Source organism: Lissotriton vulgaris, chromosome 5, assembly GCF_964263255.1.
Source record: "Lissotriton vulgaris chromosome 5, aLisVul1.2, whole genome shotgun sequence".
Classification (NCBI taxonomy): Eukaryota; Metazoa; Chordata; class Amphibia; order Caudata; family Salamandridae; genus Lissotriton; species Lissotriton vulgaris.
In genome coordinates, this window is record NC_141693.1 from 737,070,733 (window position 1) to 737,087,022 (window position 16,290).

Genomic DNA, 16,290 nt, shown 5'->3' on the forward strand with positions numbered 1-16,290 from the left:
CGGAAGACTTGCTTTTTTTTTTTTCTTCAGTCTCGGCAACGCAGAGAAATTCTGTGGTGAAACACTGCCCCTGCTGGCCATTCGGTATAATCTGCAGATGGAAAAGTCCACTGTTAGAACAATTTTTACAAAGGGTAAACAGATCAATACTATGGAGTCTATATTATTGTGAAAATCAACAGCTCATTAGAAAATCAAATCCCAATTAGTGTTTTTAACCTCCCATACTTCTTTGAATCCCACGCCTCACTTGCTAACACTCTCTAAACAACTGTAGCACATACATTGGGACACAGATATATTGATCTTTTTGCCAGCCAAGTGGCGGTGAACCCTTCTGAATTCATTTGTTTTAGGATATGGTACACTGGTAGAAATTAAGCCAGCTGATAAGTTGAGAGAGGAAGGGTTATGCTACAGTTAATGGGAATAATAAAATCAATGAATAGCATATTTACCATCCTCATTTTAGCCAATTTCTACCAGTTCAGCAATAGTAAAGTTGAGACTCTTCTGCTCAAACGTACGTTCATACAAATTCAGAAGTCTCAAAAAATGCCCCAATTTCTTTCATCTTAACATCTTAGTTTGCAGTAGGGCATCCTGTCTACCCTACTACTCATTTAATTACCAAGAAGAATGTATCCTACTGTTTAATAGGCAACAGAGTGGCCCTCATGTCAGACAACATCTTGTTTTTGCTTTATGATGTCAGCTTGCTAGGCAACAGAGTGGCCCTCAGGTCAGACAACATTCTTGCTTTAGCTTTATGATATCAGAGCACCAGTGGACAAATTGTTCTTGTGGGAGCTGACCACACAGGAGGATGAGATTTCAGAAGTTATGCAGTAGGTTACTATCTGTGTTTGTAAGGCAAGTAGGAGGGGGAATGGTAAAGGACGCTGAACCACTCAAAGCATAGGGGCCTTTTTGAAAGTGGGCTGGGGATACAAAAATAGAGATTATCCCTGACACCAATCCATCTAGAGTGTCAGAGCCCAACATGCAAAGTGCAGGGGAAGTGGTTAAATGAGCTTTCTTCCGTGAGAATCAAACACTATCGTTCTAAAGTGAGATAGTGCATTTCAACCTCAAAGGCAGCAAATTCCTCAAATGGAACATTGCTAGCGCCAGGATCTAAAGCAGGCTTTCGTAGTGTTGAAGGTAGTCAGTTTTTTTTAAATATCATGACCAACACAATGTGATCCATATTACTTCCATATTGACAGAAAATATATTCAGGCACAGGCTCCCAATAGAAGGTAATGAGGACATTCAAATGCTGTGAGCGTCTTTTTAATGCCTAAAGGAATGATTGTGAGTTTTACTTACCATATAAATTGGTCAAATGATGCCGTATGCCGGAAGACTTGCTTTTTTTTTTTTCTTCAGTCTCGGCAACGCAGAGAAATTCTGTGGTGAAACACTGCCCCTGCTGGCCATTCGGTATAATCTGCAGATGGAAAAGTCCACTGTTAGAACAATTTTTACAAAGGGTAAACAGATCAATACTATGGAGTCTATATTATTGTGAAAATCAACAGCTCATTAGAAAATCAAATCCCAATTAGTGTTTTTAACCTCCCATACTTCTTTGAATCCCACGCCTCACTTGCTAACACTCTCTAAACAACTGTAGCACATACATTGGGACACAGATATATTGATCTTTTTGCCAGCCAAGTGGCGGTGAACCCTTCTGAATTCATTTGTTTTAGGATATGGTACACTGGTAGAAATTAAGCCAGCTGATAAGTTGAGAGAGGAAGGGTTATGCTACAGTTAATGGGAATAATAAAATCAATGAATAGCATATTTACCATCCTCATTTTAGCCAATTTCTACCAGTTCAGCAATAGTAAAGTTGAGACTCTTCTGCTCAAACGTACGTTCATACAAATTCAGAAGTCTCAAAAAATGCCCCAATTTCTTTCATCTTAACATCTTAGTTTGCAGTAGGGCATCCTGTCTACCCTACTACTCATTTAATTACCAAGAAGAATGTATCCTACTGTTTAATAGGCAACAGAGTGGCCCTCATGTCAGACAACATCTTGTTTTTGCTTTATGATGTCAGCTTGCTAGGCAACAGAGTGGCCCTCAGGTCAGACAACATTCTTGCTTTAGCTTTATGATATCAGAGCACCAGTGGACAAATTGTTCTTGTGGGAGCTGACCACACAGGAGGATGAGATTTCAGAAGTTATGCAGTAGGTTACTATCTGTGTTTGTAAGGCAAGTAGGAGGGGGAATGGTAAAGGACGCTGAACCACTCAAAGCATAAGGGCCTTTTTGAAAGTGGGCTGGGGATACAAAAATAGAGATTATCCCTGACACCAATCCATCTAGAGTGTCAGAGCCCAACATGCAAAGTGCAGGGGAAGTGGTTAAATGAGCTTTCTTCCGTGAGAATCAAACACTATCGTTCTAAAGTGAGATAGTGCATTTCAACCTCAAAGGCAGCAAATTCCTCAAATGGAACATTGCTTGCGCCAGGATCTAAAGCAGGCTTTCGTAGTGTTGAAGGTAGTCAGTTTTTTTTAAATATCATGACCAACACAATGTGATCCATATTACTTCCATATTGACAGAAAATATATTCAGGCACAGGCTCCCAATAGAAGGTAATGAGGACATTCAAATGCTGTGAGCGTCTTTTTAATGCCTAAAGGAATGATTGTGAGTTTTACTTACCATATAAATTGGTCAAATGATGCCGTATGCTGGAAGACTTGCTTTTTTTTTTTCTTCAGTCTCGGCAACGCAGAGAAATTCTGTGGTGAAACACTGCCCCTGCTGGCCATTCGGTATAATCTGCAGATGGAAAAGTCCACTGTTAGAACAATTTTTACAAAGGGTAAACAGATCAATACTATGGAGTCTATATTATTGTGAAAATCAACAGCTCATTAGAAAATCAAATCCCAATTAGTGTTTTTAACCTCCCATACTTCTTTGAATCCCACGCCTCACTTGCTAACACTCTCTAAACAACTGTAGCACATACATTGGGACACAGATATATTGATCTTTTTGCCAGCCAAGTGGCGGTGAACCCTTCTGAATTCATTTGTTTTAGGATATGGTACACTGGTAGAAATTAAGCCAGCTGATAAGTTGAGAGAGGAAGGGTTATGCTACAGTTAATGGGAATAATAAAATCAATGAATAGCATATTTACCATCCTCATTTTAGCCAATTTCTACCAGTTCAGCAATAGTAAAGTTGAGACTCTTCTGCTCAAACGTACGTCCATACAAATTCAGAAGTCTCAAAAAATGCCCCAATTTCTTTCATCTTAACATCTTAGTTTGCAGTAGGGCATCCTGTCTACCCTACTACTCATTTAATTACCAAGAAGAATGTATCCTACTGTTTAATAGGCAACAGAGTGGCCCTCATGTCAGACAACATCTTGTTTTTGCTTTATGATGTCAGCTTGCTAGGCAACAGAGTGGCCCTCAGGTCAGACAACATTCTTGCTTTAGCTTTATGATATCAGAGCACCAGTGGACAAATTGTTCTTGTGGGAGCTGACCACACAGGAGGATGAGATTTCAGAAGTTATGCAGTAGGTTACTATCTGTGTTTGTAAGGCAAGTAGGAGGGGGAATGGTAAAGGACGCTGAACCACTCAAAGCATAGGGGCCTTTTTGAAAGTGGGCTGGGGATACAAAAATAGAGATTATCCCTGACACCAATCCATCTAGAGTGTCAGAGCCCAACATGCAAAGTGCAGGGGAAGTGGTTAAATGAGCTTTCTTCCGTGAGAATCAAACACTATCGTTCTAAAGTGAGATAGTGCATTTCAACCTCAAAGGCAGCAAATTCCTCAAATGGAACATTGCTAGCGCCAGGATCTAAAGCAGGCTTTCGTAGTGTTGAAGGTAGTCAGTTTTTTTTAAATATCATGACCAACACAATGTGATCCATATTACTTCCATATTGACAGAAAATATATTCAGGCACAGGCTCCCAATAGAAGGTAATGAGGACATTCAAATGCTGTGAGCGTCTTTTTAATGCCTAAAGGAATGATTGTGAGTTTTACTTACCATATAAATTGGTCAAATGATGCCGTATGCCGGAAGACTTGCTTTTTTTTTTTTCTTCAGTCTCGGCAACGCAGAGAAATTCTGTGGTGAAACACTGCCCCTGCTGGCCATTCGGTATAATCTGCAGATGGAAAAGTCCACTGTTAGAACAATTTTTACAAAGGGTAAACAGATCAATACTATGGAGTCTATATTATTGTGAAAATCAACAGCTCATTAGAAAATCAAATCCCAATTAGTGTTTTTAACCTCCCATACTTCTTTGAATCCCACGCCTCACTTGCTAACACTCTCTAAACAACTGTAGCACATACATTGGGACACAGATATATTGATCTTTTTGCCAGCCAAGTGGCAGTGAACCCTTCTGAATTCATTTGTTTTAGGATATGGTACCCTGGTAGAAATTAAGCCAGCTGATAAGTTGAGAGAGGAAGGGTTATGCTACAGTTAATGGGAATAATAAAATCAATGAATAGCATATTTACCATCCTCATTTTAGCCAATTTCTACCAGTTCAGCAATAGTAAAGTTGAGACTCTTCTGCTCAAACGTACGTTCATACAAATTCAGAAGTCTCAAAAAATGCCCCAATTTCTTTCATCTTAACATCTTAGTTTGCAGTAGGGCATCCTGTCTACCCTACTACTCATTTAATTACCAAGAAGAATGTATCCTACTGTTTAATAGGCAACAGAGTGGCCCTCATGTCAGACAACATCTTGTTTTTGCTTTATGATGTCAGCTTGCTAGGCAACAGAGTGGCCCTCAGGTCAGACAACATTCTTGCTTTAGCTTTATGATATCAGAGCACCAGTGGACAAATTGTTCTTGTGGGAGCTGACCACACAGGAGGATGAGATTTCAGAAGTTATGCAGTAGGTTACTATCTGTGTTTGTAAGGCAAGTAGGAGGGGGAATGGTAAAGGACGCTGAACCACTCAAAGCATAGGGGCCTTTTTGAAAGTGGGCTGGGGATACAAAAATAGAGATTATCCCTGACACCAATCCATCTAGAGTGTCAGAGCCCAACATGCAAAGTGCAGGGGAAGTGGTTAAATGAGCTTTCTTCCGTGAGAAGGAAACACTATCGTTCTAAAGTGAGATAGTGCATTTCAACCTCAAAGGCAGCAAATTCCTCAAATGGAACATTGCTAGCGCCAGGATCTAAAGCAGGCTTTCGTAGTGTTGAAGGTAGTCAGTTTTTTTTAAATATCATGACCAACACAATGTGATCCATATTACTTCCATATTGACAGAAAATATATTCAGGCACAGGCTCCCAATAGAAGGTAATGAGGACATTCAAATGCTGTGAGCGTCTTTTTAATGCCTAAAGGAATGATTGTGAGTTTTACTTACCATATAAATTGGTCAAATGATGCCGTATGCCGGAAGACTTGCTTTTTTTTTTTTCTTCAGTCTCGGCAACGCAGAGAAATTCTGTGGTGAAACACTGCCCCTGCTGGCCATTCGGTATAATCTGCAGATGGAAAAGTCCACTGTTAGAACAATTTTTACAAAGGGTAAACAGATCAATACTATGGAGTCTATATTATTGTGAAAATCAACAGCTCATTAGAAAATCAAATCCCAATTAGTGTTTTTAACCTCCCATACTTCTTTGAATCCCACGCCTCACTTGCTAACACTCTCTAAACAACTGTAGCACATACATTGGGACACAGATATATTGATCTTTTTGCCAGCCAAGTGGCGGTGAACCCTTCTGAATTCATTTGTTTTAGGATATGGTACACTGGTAGAAATTAAGCCAGCTGATAAGTTGAGAGAGGAAGGGTTATGCTACAGTTAATGGGAATAATAAAATCAATGAATAGCATATTTACCATCCTCATTTTAGCCAATTTCTACCAGTTCAGCAATAGTAAAGTTGAGACTCTTCTGCTCAAACGTACGTCCATACAAATTCAGAAGTCTCAAAAAATGCCCCAATTTCTTTCATCTTAACATCTTAGTTTGCAGTAGGGCATCCTGTCTACCCTACTACTCATTTAATTACCAAGAAGAATGTATCCTACTGTTTAATAGGCAACAGAGTGGCCCTCATGTCAGACAACATCTTGTTTTTGCTTTATGATGTCAGCTTGCTAGGCAACAGAGTGGCCCTCAGGTCAGACAACATTCTTGCTTTAGCTTTATGATATCAGAGCACCAGTGGACAAATTGTTCTTGTGGGAGCTGACCACACAGGAGGATGAGATTTCAGAAGTTATGCAGTAGGTTACTATCTGTGTTTGTAAGGCAAGTAGGAGGGGGAATGGTAAAGGACGCTGAACCACTCAAAGCATAGGGGCCTTTTTGAAAGTGGGCTGGGGATACAAAAATAGAGATTATCCCTGACACCAATCCATCTAGAGTGTCAGAGCCCAACATGCAAAGTGCAGGGGAAGTGGTTAAATGAGCTTTCTTCCGTGAGAATCAAACACTATCGTTCTAAAGTGAGATAGTGCATTTCAACCTCAAAGGCAGCAAATTCCTCAAATGGAACATTGCTTGCGCCAGGATCTAAAGCAGGCTTTCGTAGTGTTGAAGGTAGTCAGTTTTTTTTAAATATCATGACCAACACAATGTGATCCATATTACTTCCATATTGACAGAAAATATATTCAGGCACAGGCTCCCAATAGAAGGTAATGAGGACATTCAAATGCTGTGAGCGTCTTTTTAATGCCTAAAGGAATGATTGTGAGTTTTACTTACCATATAAATTGGTCAAATGATGCCGTATGCCGGAAGACTTGCTTTTTTTTTTTCTTCAGTCTCAGCAACGCAGAGAAATTCTGTGGTGAAACACTGCCCCTGCTGGCCATTCGGTATAATCTGCAGATGGAAAAGTCCACTGTTAGAACAATTTTTACAAAGGGTAAACAGATCAATACTATGGAGTCTATATTATTGTGAAAATCAACAGCTCATTAGAAAATCAAATCCCAATTAGTGTTTTTAACCTCCCATACTTCTTTGAATCCCACGCCTCACTTGCTAACACTCTCTAAACAACTGTAGCACATACATTGGGACACAGATATATTGATCTTTTTGCCAGCCAAGTGGCGGTGAACCCTTCTGAATTCATTTGTTTTAGGATATGGTACACTGGTAGAAATTAAGCCAGCTGATAAGTTGAGAGAGGAAGGGTTATGCTACAGTTAATGGGAATAATAAAATCAATGAATAGCATATTTACCATCCTCATTTTAGCCAATTTCTACCAGTTCAGCAATAGTAAAGTTGAGACTCTTCTGCTCAAACGTACGTCCATACAAATTCAGAAGTCTCAAAAAATGCCCCAATTTCTTTCATCTTAACATCTTAGTTTGCAGTAGGGCATCCTGTCTACCCTACTACTCATTTAATTACCAAGAAGAATGTATCCTACTGTTTAATAGGCAACAGAGTGGCCCTCATGTCAGACAACATCTTGTTTTTGCTTTATGATGTCAGCTTGCTAGGCAACAGAGTGGCCCTCAGGTCAGACAACATTCTTGCTTTAGCTTTATGATATCAGAGCACCAGTGGACAAATTGTTCTTGTGGGAGCTGACCACACAGGAGGATGAGATTTCAGAAGTTATGCAGTAGGTTACTATCTGTGTTTGTAAGGCAAGTAGGAGGGGGAATGGTAAAGGACGCTGAACCACTCAAAGCATAGGGGCCTTTTTGAAAGTGGGCTGGGGATACAAAAATAGAGATTATCCCTGACACCAATCCATCTAGAGTGTCAGAGCCCAACATGCAAAGTGCAGGGGAAGTGGTTAAATGAGCTTTCTTCCGTGAGAATCAAACACTATCGTTCTAAAGTGAGATAGTGCATTTCAACCTCAAAGGCAGCAAATTCCTCAAATGGAACATTGCTAGCGCCAGGATCTAAAGCAGGCTTTCGTAGTGTTGAAGGTAGTCAGTTTTTTTTAAATATCATGACCAACACAATGTGATCCATATTACTTCCATATTGACAGAAAATATATTCAGGCACAGGCTCCCAATAGAAGGTAATGAGGACATTCAAATGCTGTGAGCGTCTTTTTAATGCCTAAAGGAATGATTGTGAGTTTTACTTACCATATAAATTGGTCAAATGATGCCGTATGCCGGAAGACTTGCTTTTTTTTTTTTCTTCAGTCTCGGCAACGCAGAGAAATTCTGTGGTGAAACACTGCCCCTGCTGGCCATTCGGTATAATCTGCAGATGGAAAAGTCCACTGTTAGAACAATTTTTACAAAGGGTAAACAGATCAATACTATGGAGTCTATATTATTGTGAAAATCAACAGCTCATTAGAAAATCAAATCCCAATTAGTGTTTTTAACCTCCCATACTTCTTTGAATCCCACGCCTCACTTGCTAACACTCTCTAAACAACTGTAGCACATACATTGGGACACAGATATATTGATCTTTTTGCCAGCCAAGTGGCGGTGAACCCTTCTGAATTCATTTGTTTTAGGATATGGTACACTGGTAGAAATTAAGCCAGCTGATAAGTTGAGAGAGGAAGGGTTATGCTACAGTTAATGGGAATAATAAAATCAATGAATAGCATATTTACCATCCTCATTTTAGCCAATTTCTACCAGTTCAGCAATAGTAAAGTTGAGACTCTTCTGCTCAAACGTACGTTCATACAAATTCAGAAGTCTCAAAAAATGCCCCAATTTCTTTCATCTTAACATCTTAGTTTGCAGTAGGGCATCCTGTCTACCCTACTACTCATTTAATTACCAAGAAGAATGTATCCTACTGTTTAATAGGCAACAGAGTGGCCCTCATGTCAGACAACATCTTGTTTTTGCTTTATGATGTCAGCTTGCTAGGCAACAGAGTGGCCCTCAGGTCAGACAACATTCTTGCTTTAGCTTTATGATATCAGAGCACCAGTGGACAAATTGTTCTTGTGGGAGCTGACCACACAGGAGGATGAGATTTCAGAAGTTATGCAGTAGGTTACTATCTGTGTTTGTAAGGCAAGTAGGAGGGGGAATGGTAAAGGACGCTGAACCACTCAAAGCATAGGGGCCTTTTTGAAAGTGGGCTGGGGATACAAAAATAGAGATTATCCCTGACACCAATCCATCTAGAGTGTCAGAGCCCAACATGCAAAGTGCAGGGGAAGTGGTTAAATGAGCTTTCTTCCGTGAGAATCAAACACTATCGTTCTAAAGTGAGATAGTGCATTTCAACCTCAAAGGCAGCAAATTCCTCAAATGGAACATTGCTAGCGCCAGGATCTAAAGCAGGCTTTCGTAGTGTTGAAGGTAGTCAGTTTTTTTTAAATATCATGACCAACACAATGTGATCCATATTACTTCCATATTGACAGAAAATATATTCAGGCACAGGCTCCCAATAGAAGGTAATGAGGACATTCAAATGCTGTGAGCGTCTTTTTAATGCCTAAAGGAATGATTGTGAGTTTTACTTACCATATAAATTGGTCAAATGATGCCGTATGCCGGAAGACTTGCTTTTTTTTTTTTCTTCAGTCTCGGCAACGCAGAGAAATTCTGTGGTGAAACACTGCCCCTGCTGGCCATTCGGTATAATCTGCAGATGGAAAAGTCCACTGTTAGAACAATTTTTACAAAGGGTAAACAGATCAATACTATGGAGTCTATATTATTGTGAAAATCAACAGCTCATTAGAAAATCAAATCCCAATTAGTGTTTTTAACCTCCCATACTTCTTTGAATCCCACGCCTCACTTGCTAACACTCTCTAAACAACTGTAGCACATACATTGGGACACAGATATATTGATCTTTTTGCCAGCCAAGTGGCGGTGAACCCTTCTGAATTCATTTGTTTTAGGATATGGTACACTGGTAGAAATTAAGCCAGCTGATAAGTTGAGAGAGGAAGGGTTATGCTACAGTTAATGGGAATAATAAAATCAATGAATAGCATATTTACCATCCTCATTTTAGCCAATTTCTACCAGTTCAGCAATAGTAAAGTTGAGACTCTTCTGCTCAAACGTACGTTCATACAAATTCAGAAGTCTCAAAAAATGCCCCAATTTCTTTCATCTTAACATCTTAGTTTGCAGTAGGGCATCCTGTCTACCCTACTACTCATTTAATTACCAAGAAGAATGTATCCTACTGTTTAATAGGCAACAGAGTGGCCCTCATGTCAGACAACATCTTGTTTTTGCTTTATGATGTCAGCTTGCTAGGCAACAGAGTGGCCCTCAGGTCAGACAACATTCTTGCTTTAGCTTTATGATATCAGAGCACCAGTGGACAAATTGTTCTTGTGGGAGCTGACCACACAGGAGGATGAGATTTCAGAAGTTATGCAGTAGGTTACTATCTGTGTTTGTAAGGCAAGTAGGAGGGGGAATGGTAAAGGACGCTGAACCACTCAAAGCATAGGGGCCTTTTTGAAAGTGGGCTGGGGATACAAAAATAGAGATTATCCCTGACACCAATCCATCTAGAGTGTCAGAGCCCAACATGCAAAGTGCAGGGGAAGTGGTTAAATGAGCTTTCTTCCGTGAGAATCAAACACTATCGTTCTAAAGTGAGATAGTGCATTTCAACCTCAAAGGCAGCAAATTCCTCAAATGGAACATTGCTAGCGCCAGGATCTAAAGCAGGCTTTCGTAGTGTTGAAGGTAGTCAGTTTTTTTTAAATATCATGACCAACACAATGTGATCCATATTACTTCCATATTGACAGAAAATATATTCAGGCACAGGCTCCCAATAGAAGGTAATGAGGACATTCAAATGCTGTGAGCGTCTTTTTAATGCCTAAAGGAATGATTGTGAGTTTTACTTACCATATAAATTGGTCAAATGATGCCGTATGCCGGAAGACTTGCTTTTTTTTTTTTCTTCAGTCTCGGCAACGCAGAGAAATTCTGTGGTGAAACACTGCCCCTGCTGGCCATTCGGTATAATCTGCAGATGGAAAAGTCCACTGTTAGAACAATTTTTACAAAGGGTAAACAGATCAATACTATGGAGTCTATATTATTGTGAAAATCAACAGCTCATTAGAAAATCAAATCCCAATTAGTGTTTTTAACCTCCCATACTTCTTTGAATCCCACGCCTCACTTGCTAACACTCTCTAAACAACTGTAGCACATACATTGGGACACAGATATATTGATCTTTTTGCCAGCCAAGTGGCGGTGAACCCTTCTGAATTCATTTGTTTTAGGATATGGTACACTGGTAGAAATTAAGCCAGCTGATAAGTTGAGAGAGGAAGGGTTATGCTACAGTTAATGGGAATAATAAAATCAATGAATAGCATATTTACCATCCTCATTTTAGCCAATTTCTACCAGTTCAGCAATAGTAAAGTTGAGACTCTTCTGCTCAAACGTACGTTCATACAAATTCAGAAGTCTCAAAAAATGCCCCAATTTCTTTCATCTTAACATCTTAGTTTGCAGTAGGGCATCCTGTCTACCCTACTACTCATTTAATTACCAAGAAGAATGTATCCTACTGTTTAATAGGCAACAGAGTGGCCCTCATGTCAGACAACATCTTGTTTTTGCTTTATGATGTCAGCTTGCTAGGCAACAGAGTGGCCCTCAGGTCAGACAACATTCTTGCTTTAGCTTTATGATATCAGAGCACCAGTGGACAAATTGTTCTTGTGGGAGCTGACCACACAGGAGGATGAGATTTCAGAAGTTATGCAGTAGGTTACTATCTGTGTTTGTAAGGCAAGTAGGAGGGGGAATGGTAAAGGACGCTGAACCACTCAAAGCATAGGGGCCTTTTTGAAAGTGGGCTGGGGATACAAAAATAGAGATTATCCCTGACACCAATCCATCTAGAGTGTCAGAGCCCAACATGCAAAGTGCAGGGGAAGTGGTTAAATGAGCTTTCTTCCGTGAGAATCAAACACTATCGTTCTAAAGTGAGATAGTGCATTTCAACCTCAAAGGCAGCAAATTCCTCAAATGGAACATTGCTAGCGCCAGGATCTAAAGCAGGCTTTCGTAGTGTTGAAGGTAGTCAGTTTTTTTTAAATATCATGACCAACACAATGTGATCCATATTACTTCCATATTGACAGAAAATATATTCAGGCACAGGCTCCCAATAGAAGGTAATGAGGACATTCAAATGCTGTGAGCGTCTTTTTAATGCCTAAAGGAATGATTGTGAGTTTTACTTACCATATAAATTGGTCAAATGATGCCGTATGCCGGAAGACTTGCTTTTTTTTTTTTCTTCAGTCTCGGCAACGCAGAGAAATTCTGTGGTGAAACACTGCCCCTGCTGGCCATTCGGTATAATCTGCAGATGGAAAAGTCCACTGTTAGAACAATTTTTACAAAGGGTAAACAGATCAATACTATGGAGTCTATATTATTGTGAAAATCAACAGCTCATTAGAAAATCAAATCCCAATTAGTGTTTTTAACCTCCCATACTTCTTTGAATCCCACGCCTCACTTGCTAACACTCTCTAAACAACTGTAGCACATACATTGGGACACAGATATATTGATCTTTTTGCCAGCCAAGTGGCGGTGAACCCTTCTGAATTCATTTGTTTTAGGATATGGTACACTGGTAGAAATTAAGCCAGCTGATAAGTTGAGAGAGGAAGGGTTATGCTACAGTTAATGGGAATAATAAAATCAATGAATAGCATATTTACCATCCTCATTTTAGCCAATTTCTACCAGTTCAGCAATAGTAAAGTTGAGACTCTTCTGCTCAAACGTACGTTCATACAAATTCAGAAGTCTCAAAAAATGCCCCAATTTCTTTCATCTTAACATCTTAGTTTGCAGTAGGGCATCCTGTCTACCCTACTACTCATTTAATTACCAAGAAGAATGTATCCTACTGTTTAATAGGCAACAGAGTGGCCCTCATGTCAGACAACATCTTGTTTTTGCTTTATGATGTCAGCTTGCTAGGCAACAGAGTGGCCCTCAGGTCAGACAACATTCTTGCTTTAGCTTTATGATATCAGAGCACCAGTGGACAAATTGTTCTTGTGGGAGCTGACCACACAGGAGGATGAGATTTCAGAAGTTATGCAGTAGGTTACTATCTGTGTTTGTAAGGCAAGTAGGAGGGGGAATGGTAAAGGACGCTGAACCACTCAAAGCATAAGGGCCTTTTTGAAAGTGGGCTGGGGATACAAAAATAGAGATTATCCCTGACACCAATCCATCTAGAGTGTCAGAGCCCAACATGCAAAGTGCAGGGGAAGTGGTTAAATGAGCTTTCTTCCGTGAGAATCAAACACTATCGTTCTAAAGTGAGATAGTGCATTTCAACCTCAAAGGCAGCAAATTCCTCAAATGGAACATTGCTTGCGCCAGGATCTAAAGCAGGCTTTCGTAGTGTTGAAGGTAGTCAGTTTTTTTTAAATATCATGACCAACACAATGTGATCCATATTACTTCCATATTGACAGAAAATATATTCAGGCACAGGCTCCCAATAGAAGGTAATGAGGACATTCAAATGCTGTGAGCGTCTTTTTAATGCCTAAAGGAATGATTGTGAGTTTTACTTACCATATAAATTGGTCAAATGATGCCGTATGCCGGAAGACTTGCTTTTTTTTTTTCTTCAGTCTCGGCAACGCAGAGAAATTCTGTGGTGAAACACTGCCCCTGCTGGCCATTCGGTATAATCTGCAGATGGAAAAGTCCACTGTTAGAACAATTTTTACAAAGGGTAAACAGATCAATACTATGGAGTCTATATTATTGTGAAAATCAACAGCTCATTAGAAAATCAAATCCCAATTAGTGTTTTTAACCTCCCATACTTCTTTGAATCCCACGCCTCACTTGCTAACACTCTCTAAACAACTGTAGCACATACATTGGGACACAGATATATTGATCTTTTTGCCAGCCAAGTGGCGGTGAACCCTTCTGAATTCATTTGTTTTAGGATATGGTACACTGGTAGAAATTAAGCCAGCTGATAAGTTGAGAGAGGAAGGGTTATGCTACAGTTAATGGGAATAATAAAATCAATGAATAGCATATTTACCATCCTCATTTTAGCCAATTTCTACCAGTTCAGCAATAGTAAAGTTGAGACTCTTCTGCTCAAACGTACGTCCATACAAATTCAGAAGTCTCAAAAAATGCCCCAATTTCTTTCATCTTAACATCTTAGTTTGCAGTAGGGCATCCTGTCTACCCTACTACTCATTTAATTACCAAGAAGAATGTATCCTACTGTTTAATAGGCAACAGAGTGGCCCTCATGTCAGACAACATCTTGTTTTTGCTTTATGATGTCAGCTTGCTAGGCAACAGAGTGGCCCTCAGGTCAGACAACATTCTTGCTTTAGCTTTATGATATCAGAGCACCAGTGGACAAATTGTTCTTGTGGGAGCTGACCACACAGGAGGATGAGATTTCAGAAGTTATGCAGTAGGTTACTATCTGTGTTTGTAAGGCAAGTAGGAGGGGGAATGGTAAAGGACGCTGAACCACTCAAAGCATAGGGGCCTTTTTGAAAGTGGGCTGGGGATACAAAAATAGAGATTATCCCTGACACCAATCCATCTAGAGTGTCAGAGCCCAACATGCAAAGTGCAGGGGAAGTGGTTAAATGAGCTTTCTTCCGTGAGAATCAAACACTATCGTTCTAAAGTGAGATAGTGCATTTCAACCTCAAAGGCAGCAAATTCCTCAAATGGAACATTGCTAGCGCCAGGATCTAAAGCAGGCTTTCGTAGTGTTGAAGGTAGTCAGTTTTTTTTAAATATCATGACCAACACAATGTGATCCATATTACTTCCATATTGACAGAAAATATATTCAGGCACAGGCTCCCAATAGAAGGTAATGAGGACATTCAAATGCTGTGAGCGTCTTTTTAATGCCTAAAGGAATGATTGTGAGTTTTACTTACCATATAAATTGGTCAAATGATGCCGTATGCCGGAAGACTTGCTTTTTTTTTTTTCTTCAGTCTCGGCAACGCAGAGAAATTCTGTGGTGAAACACTGCCCCTGCTGGCCATTCGGTATAATCTGCAGATGGAAAAGTCCACTGTTAGAACAATTTTTACAAAGGGTAAACAGATCAATACTATGGAGTCTATATTATTGTGAAAATCAACAGCTCATTAGAAAATCAAATCCCAATTAGTGTTTTTAACCTCCCATACTTCTTTGAATCCCACGCCTCACTTGCTAACACTCTCTAAACAACTGTAGCACATACATTGGGACACAGATATATTGATCTTTTTGCCAGCCAAGTGGCAGTGAACCCTTCTGAATTCATTTGTTTTAGGATATGGTACCCTGGTAGAAATTAAGCCAGCTGATAAGTTGAGAGAGGAAGGGTTATGCTACAGTTAATGGGAATAATAAAATCAATGAATAGCATATTTACCATCCTCATTTTAGCCAATTTCTACCAGTTCAGCAATAGTAAAGTTGAGACTCTTCTGCTCAAACGTACGTTCATACAAATTCAGAAGTCTCAAAAAATGCCCCAATTTCTTTCATCTTAACATCTTAGTTTGCAGTAGGGCATCCTGTCTACCCTACTACTCATTTAATTACCAAGAAGAATGTATCCTACTGTTTAATAGGCAACAGAGTGGCCCTCATGTCAGACAACATCTTGTTTTTGCTTTATGATGTCAGCTTGCTAGGCAACAGAGTGGCCCTCAGGTCAGACAACATTCTTGCTTTAGCTTTATGATATCAGAGCACCAGTGGACAAATTGTTCTTGTGGGAGCTGACCACACAGGAGGATGAGATTTCAGAAGTTATGCAGTAGGTTACTATCTGTGTTTGTAAGGCAAGTAGGAGGGGGAATGGTAAAGGACGCTGAACCACTCAAAGCATAGGGGCCTTTTTGAAAGTGGGCTGGGGATACAAAAATAGAGATTATCCCTGACACCAATCCATCTAGAGTGTCAGAGCCCAACATGCAAAGTGCAGGGGAAGTGGTTAAATGAGCTTTCTTCCGTGAGAAGGAAACACTATCGTTCTAAAGTGAGATAGTGCATTTCAACCTCAAAGGCAGCAAATTCCTCAAATGGAACATTGCTAGCGCCAGGATCTAAAGCAGGCTTTCGTAGTGTTGAAGGTAGTCAGTTTTTTTTAAATATCATGACCAACACAATGTGATCCATATTACTTCCATATTGACAGAAAATATATTCAGGCACAGGCTCCCAATAGAAGGTAATGAGGACATTCAAATGCTGTGAGCGTCTTTTTAATGCCTAAAGGA